This window comes from Dermacentor andersoni, chromosome 6 (genome assembly GCF_023375885.2).
Source record: "Dermacentor andersoni chromosome 6, qqDerAnde1_hic_scaffold, whole genome shotgun sequence".
NCBI classification, from domain to species: Eukaryota; Metazoa; Arthropoda; class Arachnida; order Ixodida; family Ixodidae; genus Dermacentor; species Dermacentor andersoni.
In genome coordinates, this window is record NC_092819.1 from 112774689 (window position 1) to 112784768 (window position 10080).

Below are 10080 nucleotides of genomic sequence, written 5' to 3' on the forward strand. Positions count from 1 at the left end.
TGTGAAACTTAATAAGAGGTACAAATTGGAGGTCGTACAGGCCTACGCCCCTACATCCAGTCATGATGACCAGGAAGTCGAAAGCTTCTGCGAAGGCGTGAAATCAGCGATCGGTAAAGCCAAAATAAAATACACTATACTGATGGGCGACTTCAATGCCAAGGTAGGCAAGAAGCAGGCTGGAGACAAGGCAGTGGGGGAATATGGCATAGGCACTAGGAATAGCAGGGGAGAGTTATTAGTAGACCTTGCAGAACAGAATAAGATGCGGATAATGAATACCTTCTTCCGAAAGCGGGATAGCCGAAAGTGGATGTGGAGGAGCCCGAATGACGAGACTAGAAATGAAATAGGCCTTATACTCTGCTCAAACCCTGGCATCGTACTAGATGTGGACTGTGGACGTGCTCGGCAAGGTGCGCTGCAGTGACCATAGGATGGTAAGAACTCTAATTAGCCTAGACTTGAGCAGGGAACGGAAGAAACTGGTACATAAGAAGCCGATCACTGAGTTAGGGGTCAAACGGAAAACAGAGGGATTCCGGATCAAGCTACAGAACAGGTATTCGGCTCTAACACAGCAAGAGAACCTTAGTGTTGAAGCAATGAACGACAATCTTATGGGCATCATTAAGGGGTCTGCAATAGAAGTAGGTGGCAACTCCGTTAGACAGGAGTTGCCACCTACTATTGCAGGAGACGAAAGATCTGATCAAGAAATGCCAATGTATGAAAGCCTCTAACCCTAGAGCTAGAATAGAACTGGCAGAACTTGCCAAGTTAATCAACAAGCGTAAGACAGCTGACATAAGGAAGTATAGTATTGATAGAATTGAACATGCTCTCAGGAACGGAGGAAGCCTAAAAGCAGTGAAGAAGAAACAAGGAATAGGCAAGAATCAGGTGTATGCGTTAAGAGACAAAGCCGGCAATATCATTAATCATATCATAATGGCAGAGAGAATAGTCTAGAGGAATCTGAAATCCCACAAGTAACGCCGGAAGAGATAAAGAAAGCCTTGGGAGCTATGCAAAGGGGGAAGGCAGCTGGGCAGAATCAGGTAACAGCAGATTTGTTGAAGGATGGTGGGCAGATTGGTCTAGAAAAACTGGCCACCCTGTATACGCAATGCCGCATGACTTCTAGCGTACCGGAATCTTGGTAAAACGCTAACATAATCCTAATCCATAAGGAAGGGGACGCCAAAGAATTGAAAAATTATAGACCGATCGGCTTACTGTCCGTTGCCTACAAAAGTATTTACTAAGGTAATTGCAAATAGAATCAGGAACACCTTAGACTTCCGTCAACCAAAGGACCAGGCAGGATTCTGCAAAGGCTACTCAACAATAGACCATATTCACATTATCAATCAGGTGATAGAGAAATGTGCGGAATATAACCAACCCTTATATATAGCTTTCATTGATTACGAGAGAGCGTTTCATTTAGTCGAAGCCTCAGCAGTCATGGAGGCATTGTGGAATCAGGGTGTAGACGAGCCGTATGTAAACATACTGAAAGATATCTATAGCGGCTCCACAGCCACCGTAGTCCTCCATAAAGAAAGCAACAAAATCCCAATAAAGAAAGGCGTCAGGCCGGCAGATACGATCTCTCCAATGCTATTCACAGCGTGTTTACAGGAGGTATTCAGATACCCGTATTGGGCAGAATTGGGGATAAGAGTTAATGGAGAATAGTAACTTACGATTCGCTGATGATATTGCTTTGCTTAGTAACTCAGGAGACAAACTGCAATGCATGTTCAGTGACCTGTAGAGGCAAAGCCGAAGGGTGGGTCTAAAAATTAATCTGCAGAAAACTGAAGTAATGTTTAACAGTCTCGGAAGAGAACAGCAGTTTCTGGAAGTGGAAGTGGAAGGGAAGTGGTACTGGAAGTGGTAAGGGAATACATATAGTTACGACAGGTAGTGACTGCGGATCCAGATCATGCGGATGAAACAATCAGAAGAATAAGATTGGCCTGGGGTGCGTTTGGCAGGCATTCTCAGATCATGAACAGCAGGTTGCCATTATCCCTCAAGAGAAAAGTATATAACAGCTGTGTCTTACCAGTACTCACGTACGGGGCAGAAACCTGGAGGATTATGAAAACGGTTCTACTTAAATTGAGGACGACACAACGAGCTATGGAAAGAAGAATGATAGGTGTAACGTTAAGGGATAAGAAAAGAGCAGATTGGGTGAGGGAACAAACGCGAGTTAATGACATCTTAGTTGAAATCAAGAAAAAGAAATGTTCATGGGCAGGACATGTAATGAGGAGGGAAGATAACCGATGGTCTTTAAGGGTTACGGACTGGATTCAAAGGGAAGGAAAGCGTAGCAGGGGGCGGCAGAAAGTTACGTGGGCGGATGAGATTAAGAAGTTTGCAGCGAAAACATGGCCACAATCAGTACATGACCGGGGTAGTTGGAGAAGTATGGGAGAGGCCTTTGCCCTGCAGTGGGCGTAACCAGGCTGGTGGTGATGATGATGATGATGATGATGATGATGGAGGAGACATAGTGTTAGAAAAACTGGCGGCTCTCTATACAAAGTGTCTATCGACTGCAAGAGTCCCAGAAAACTGGAAAAATGCAAACATTATACTAGTCCACATGAAAGGAGACGTTAAAAAATTGAACAAGTATAGGCCCATTAGCTTACACCCACTACTTTATAAAGTATTGACCAAAGTAACCTCCAATATAATAAGGGCAACACCGGACTAGTCAACCAAGTGAACAGGCTGGCTTCAGGAAAGGATACTCTACAATGGATCACATCCATGTTATCAATTAGGTTATCGAAAAATCCGCAGAGTACACTGAGCCTCTCTATATGGCTTTCATAGATTACGAGAGGCATTCCATTCAGTAGAGATACCAGCAGTCATAGAGGCATTACATAATCAAGGAGTACAGAACGCTTACGTAAATACGTTGGAAAACATCTACAGGCGTTCTACAGCTACCTTAATTCTACATAAGAATAGCAGGAACATACCTATAACGAAAGGGGTCCGACAGGAAGACACAATCTCTCCAATGCTATTCATTGCGCGCTTAGAAGAAGTATTCACGCTATTAAACTGGGAAGGCTTAGTAGTAAAGATCGACGGCGAATATCTCAGCAACCTTCGGTTTGCCGATGACATTGTTCTATTCAGCAACAACGCAGACGAGTTACAACAAATGATTGACGACGTTAGCAGAGAGAGTGTAAAATAAGGGCTGAAGATTATCATGCAGAAGACAAAGATAATGATAAAAAGCCGGGCAAAGGAACAAGAGTTCAAGATCGCCAGTTGGTCTCTAGAGTCTGTAAAGGAGTACGTTTACCTAGGTCAATTAATCACAAGGAACCCTGATCAAGAGAAGGAAATTCACAGAAGAATAAAAATGGGTTGGATCGCATACGCCAGACATTGCCAGCTCCTGACTGGACGCTTACCATTATCATTGAAAAGGAAGATCTACAATCAGAACATTTTACCAGTGCTGACATATGGGGCAGTGAATTGGAGACTGACAAAGAAGCTTGAGAACAAGTTAAGGACCGCGCAAAGAGCGATGGAATGAAGATTACTAGGCACAACGTTAAGAGACAGAAAGAGAGCGGTTTGGATCAGAGAGCAAACTGGTATAGACAATATCCTAATTGACATCAAGACGAAAAAATGGAGCTGGGCAGGTTATGTATTGCGCCGGTTAGATAAGCGTTGGAACATTAGGGTTGCAGAATGGATACCCAGAGAAGTAAAACGCAATCGAGGACGACAAAAGACTAGGTGTTTACAGGAGGTATTCAGAGACCTGGATTGGGAAGAATTTGGGATAAGAGTTAATGGAGAATACCTTAATAACTTGCGATTCGCTGATGATATTGCCTTGCTTAGTAACTCAGGGGACCAATTGCAATGCATACTCACTGACCTGGAGAAGCAAGGCAGAAGTGTGGGTCTAAAAATTAATCTGCAGAAAACTAAAGTAATGTTTAATAGTCTCGGAAGAGAGCAGCAATTTACGATAGGTAGCGAGGCACTGGAAGTGGTAGGGGAATACATCTACTTAGGGCAGGTGGTGACCACGGATCCGGATCATGAGACGGAAATAATCAGAAGAATAAGAATGGGCTGGGGTGCCTTTGGCAGGCATTCTCAGATCATGAACAGCAGGTTGCCTTTATCCCTCAAGAGAAAAGTATATAACAGCTGTGTCTTACCTGTACTCACGTACTGGGCAGAAACCTGGAGGCTTACGAAAAAGGTTCTACTTAAGTTGAGGACGACGCAACGAGCTATGGAAAGAAGAATGATAGGCGTAACATTAAGGGATAAGAAAAGAGCAGATTGGGTGAGGGAACAAACACGAGTTAATGACATCTTAGTTGAAATCAATAAAAGAAATGGGCATGGGCAGGTCATGCAATGAGGAGGGAAGATAACCGATGGTCATTAAGGGTTGCGGAATGGATTCCAAGGGAAGGGAAGTGTAGCAGAGGGCGGCAGAAAGTTAGGTGGGCGGATGAGATTAAGAAGTTTGCAGGGGCAACATGGCCACAATTAGTCGATGACCGGGGTAGTTGAAGTATGGGAGAGGCCTTTGCCCTGCAGTGGGCGTAACCAGGCTGATGATGATGATGATGATGATGAATACAAGGTAAATACATGACCAGCTTAAAAAATCTCGATGATTGCTCTAAATTAAAATGAAGGAAGTATAACATTGATTAACATATATAACATAATAATAATGATATTTATTTCCCCAAAACAGGCTAAGCGTGAGCGGCGTGGTTAACTGAGCAGAAAGGTGGAAAACCCTATGGTAAGTGCGCCTGCCGTATACGCCTACCTTCCTGCATCATGCACAGCACGTATTGATATGGTGTTTTTGTTAGAGGTTCACAGTATACTAACAGCACGAGACACTGGACAATAAAGTGGACGACAGGCGTGTCTTTCAGAATGCTATGATGCCACGCACAGGTTCCTACACAAGTGACGGTAGCTGGCCAAAAAATTTGATGTGTCGGCTCTTGCGCCTTTAGAAATATTAAGAGAAGCCTCCTATATACATTCACAGCACACACCGCGATAGACGAACCAGGCTAGCGCTAAGGCTGAATGCCAGAACACAATTTCCATTCCACGTTCGGCAATCAAACACAGCTCATTTGGGGTTTCGTTCAGGGTCAGACGTGGGCTTTCCGGTCGGTGCGTGTTGCGTTTGGCGCAATAATATTGCTAGGAGCAGGAATCGCTCATGCGGAATCACAAGCAATATACACACATCATTTCTCCAGAAGCTGACGCTGAGCACGGCTAGCGCGAGGATCTGGTTGGGCTGACACGACAACTTCGCTGCAGCCAAATTCCGAATACAGCATATGCGGTGAAGGTAGCTTTATGGACTTGATAGCTCATCTTGTAGGTTGTTGTAGCGCAGGTAGAACTACACGGACATAGAACGCACGACACAACACACAGCGCTGAACAACCAGCTGCGTACAGCGGATGTTTACACGCGCCGTGTCACATCGCACCGAACTAAAGGTAAGTATACCTGGTAGCGAAGCTTCCATAGAAGCCCTTACGTTCAAAAGATGGCGGTTCAGTGGCGGTTCATGGAGCTTAGCGCCATTTGCGTGATGAGGGAACAATTGCGGTGGTAGAAAAGATCTGACGCCGTATCCGATAAGAAGAGAAGTGACGTCATCTCAAAGGCGCGAAATTTGTTTTGGGAGCCTGACATTAAAGCTGTATATTCAAATGACCCGCCATTCGACTTGATGGCCTTTCGAGCTTTCAGTGCCGAAATCGATGCAGGAAATGGTCAGCCGTACGGGTGTCGAAAGCGCACCCCTGAACAAAAGTTACTTTCTTTAAAGGCCGACGAAAGCTTTAGGTGCAGAGTGCTGGTCCTATCATCGGACGCCAAGCCCGTCGGCCTGCGCAGTCGCACGAAAACAACTAAAGTAAAAAAAAATATCTGGTGGTGGTAACTCACTACTTTTGACTGAACAGGTTAACAAACGACGAAGCTACCCGCGTCACCAAACTCACACAAACGTAGAGAAGCAAAACAGTACAAAGTTTGGGGTACATTGTAACAGGTGAACTTCATGAGCGCGCCTTTCTGCACTCTCCAAGGGCTGCATGGCATTGCAAGTGATACTGCATTGCATCGCAAGGCTTTTATTGATAATGATAAAATAAAATGAAGTTGTCTTTTCTTTACTTGTTACGCATATATAAAATTTATTAGGAATTTCATTTTTGTTGAATGAACCTAACTGCGTCTGGGTTCAATTAAATAACGCTTTTTTTCCCCAAATCTTTGTTCCCTCCAAACAAAGTAACGCTTCAATCGCTGCTCCCATAACCACTCTTGTTGATATCGGTGAAAGTTTGTTCCGAACCGCTTTTCGCTGGAGGGTTCGTGACCTATTTGGATCGGCCTTGCCAAACTTCAGAAACCACCGTTGCGCGCTTCAAAACAAATGTACACTTCAAAGCTGTTTAAATAAAAAAACGCCTATTTTATGCTCCTAATGAAGACAAGTCAATAATATTATAGTGTATATGTTTTCTTTGTTGTATTAACACGCCGCCGTGGCTGCTCAGTGGCTATGGTGTTAGGCTGCTGAGCACGAGGTCGTGGGATCGAATCCTGGCCACGGCGGCCGCATTTCGATGGGGCCGAAATGCGAAAACACCTGTGTACTTAGATTTAGGTGTACGTTAAGAACCCCAGGTGGTCGAAATTTCCGGAGTGCTCCGCTACGGCGTGCCTCATAATCAGAAAGTGGTTTTGGCACGTAAAACCCCATAATGTAATTTAATATTAAAAGAATTATGCGGCTTCTGTCACAAAACCTAGCAGCAAGCAACCCTGGTCGTCGAACCAGTCGCCTTGTTGAAATCGCAATCATGTGAAATGGGCCCTCTAAAAATCGCATTGCGAGACGTGCGACTGCCCCGATTTTCGTCGTTCCAGTCGCAGCATGTGAAACAGCCTTCACCCTCGCACGCTTTTAGTCGCACCTACCGCATACGGCGCGCGGCGATGATTTTATCACCCTTGGACTTTATAAACGGAACCTCACGGCGACGCCCTAGGTAGAAATACTCCTGTGTCCACATAATTGCTATCGCAATGAAAAAAAAACGTTTTCTGACTGGCTACAAACAGCGACAAACGGCATAATCTTGGTTCACTGTAGCTACGTGGCGCTTCCATGTTTTTAAATTTGGCACAAGTTACCCGGGACACTTGGTATGTTATTTCATAGGAGCTAGAAGATGACGCAAACTAAATAAATACAAGGTAGTGAACTGCAGAATAATTGAGAGCTGGAGGATTTGGTACACTTTCCAAAGACTAGTATTAGCACACAAAGGACGAAATACGGTGAAGGACAGCGCCCGTGTCGTACCTTTCACCGTCCTTCGTCCTGTGGGCTCGGTTAGCAGTCTTGTAAAAATGTACCAACCCACATAATTATAGATTATTTTGCAGTTAATTTCTTATACATCGGACTCCTTTGTGTGGGATAACCCTCAAAGCAAGCGCACGTGTTTCTTTCACCGTCCTTCGTCCTTTGTGTTCTCTTTATATTATTCCAAAAGAGTACAACGTAGGCGCTAACTATCGACTCAGCTTGTCTCTGAAACACGCACGCTTTTAAATGAGTAAGTATGTCTATGCTAACCCAATGAAGAACCCTATCGGTCCGTCCTTCCGTCCGTCTGTCACGTAACAAGATCACAAATTTCAAGGTAGGGTCCACAGCAGCGAGCGAATACACCTTCGTGCTGCCTCTCCATAACGCGAACTAAACATCGAAAACACAGCACACACGAAGCTATCAGGTATCAGCTCACTACGTCCCCAATGCTGTGTCCCCACCCAGATCCGTTACACGGATCTGCGTGGGGACTGGGGTGGGATCTGGGTGGGGGTGGCGCCTATGCACAAAGGAGTTTTACGTACACCCCTTGTTGCATATGGGTCGCAAGACCCAAGGGTAGCGTTGGCCTGGCGGCCTGGGGCACAACTGGAAGAAATCCGAAGGTCCGGGCAATAGGTGAGTCGACTGCTAACAGAACAACTTGTTTATTAGAGCATCGCAAAAGAGCGGCCGGTCAGGTCGACCGAAGTGGAGAGACGGGCGAGCACGTTACTCGACGGAAGAAATTGAAGCCTCTCTCGGCGTCCGTGGGCTGCTGCTTTTATACTCTCGGAGTCGAGGGCAAGAAGGAACGGCTCGGGATGAGGAGCACGTGACGGTACCGCACGGACACGTTGAGACGAGAAGTGACGCATCCGCCGGGCCGGCGCCGGTCAGACCTCCTCGCTTCACAGTTGTGGAGCTCCTCTCCCCGGCTGCCACGCTTTGGCAAGCGTGGGCACCAACACACACACACAACACACACACACACAACACAACACAACACAACACAACACAACGCACACAACACAACACAACACAACACACACACACACACACACACGCACACGCACACGCACACGCACACGCACACACACACGAAGACACGTGGCATTGAAACATGCCTGGACGCGCTTGGCGGGGAGGCGTTGCGGCAGCGCTGAACGGGCCAAAATGTCCGCCGCCCGTTGTCCGTTGCATCCGGCGTCCGTAGCCCCGGCGTCCGTTGCATCCGCGCCGGCTATACCACGCGTCGTAGGCGAAACGTAACAGACCGCCCCGCCGGGAGAAGGAGAGACACGCTGAGAGACATGTTGAGACGAATGTAGTGACGCATCCGCCGAGCAGGCGCCAGGCAGACCTCCTCGCTTCACACTTGGGGAGCTCCTCTCCCCGGCTGCCGCGCTTTGACAAGCGTGGGCACACACACACACACGCACACACGAAGACACGTGGCACTGAAACACGCCTGGACGCGCTTGGCGGGGAGGCTTGCGGCAGCTCCGAACGGGCCAAAATGTCCGCCGCTTTGAAGGAAGCCCCGGCGTCCGTTGCATCCGCGCCGGCTATACCGCGCGTCGTAGGCGAAACGTAACAGACCGCCCCGCCGGGGGAAGGAGATCCCGATGGACAGGGGACTGCATCCGCTGTCCGGAGGGATGTCGCTCGATGATGCTCATAACCGAAGTCGGTCGTCCCTCGGTGTTTCTTGAGCGCAGCGCACACAGAAGGCCTCGTTCTCGCGTTCAGGTTCACACAGGACACTGCAAAGTGACTTCGGGAGAGTTGCCATTTTTCTCTCGTTCCCAGCAAGCGTTAGAACTACGCCGAAACTCAACCGCTCAGTCAGCAAGCACGACACAACCCTCACTAAGCCATGCCAGGCTCTTTCCTCTTTTATACTACTGCCTAGTTCCGTACAGTAGTCTAGCAGCACTCAGAACGCGTCCACAAATTGGAAAATTGCACTAGAAAGCACGTCATCACTTTGAAACACTAAACAAAAGCAATATGTTAAATATCCTGCCTCAGGAAGAAAAACAACAGTAACAAATAACTTTGAGGCTGATTCCTACGTTAGGGGCCTCGACTTAAGCCATCGGCGTTACCGTTGAGACTCCCCTTTTTATAACGCACCTCAAAGGAATATTGTTGCAAAGCGATGCTCCAGCGCAGGAGGCGGCCATTTTTGGAAGAGATGGTCTGCAGCCGTTGGAGAGGGCAGTGATCCGTCTCGAAGCATGCGAAGCGGAGACCGCAGCGAGTGACCGTACACCAGCTCAGCTGGCGAGAACCCCGTAGCCGCATGCGGCGCGGTCCTTAATGCAGACATCACCCCAGGCGTGACTCTGAGTACTTCGTTGTGCCTTCCAGACCTAAATAGCATTCTGTAGCCACAACGTCCAAAATATTCAACGGAACGCTTTGCATCAGAAGTATTACGCAGCCTTTCAAAAGTAAATGTTTGAAATCAGGTGAGGTAATCCCGCAGCTTGGTTTCGAAGCTTGCTGTTTCTGAACGGTGTCTATAATGCGGCAATAAATAAAAATCAAGTTCTTCATAGCACTAGCGCGGTGTCTAACGTCCGCAATTTTCGAACCCATGTAGGCACACAAG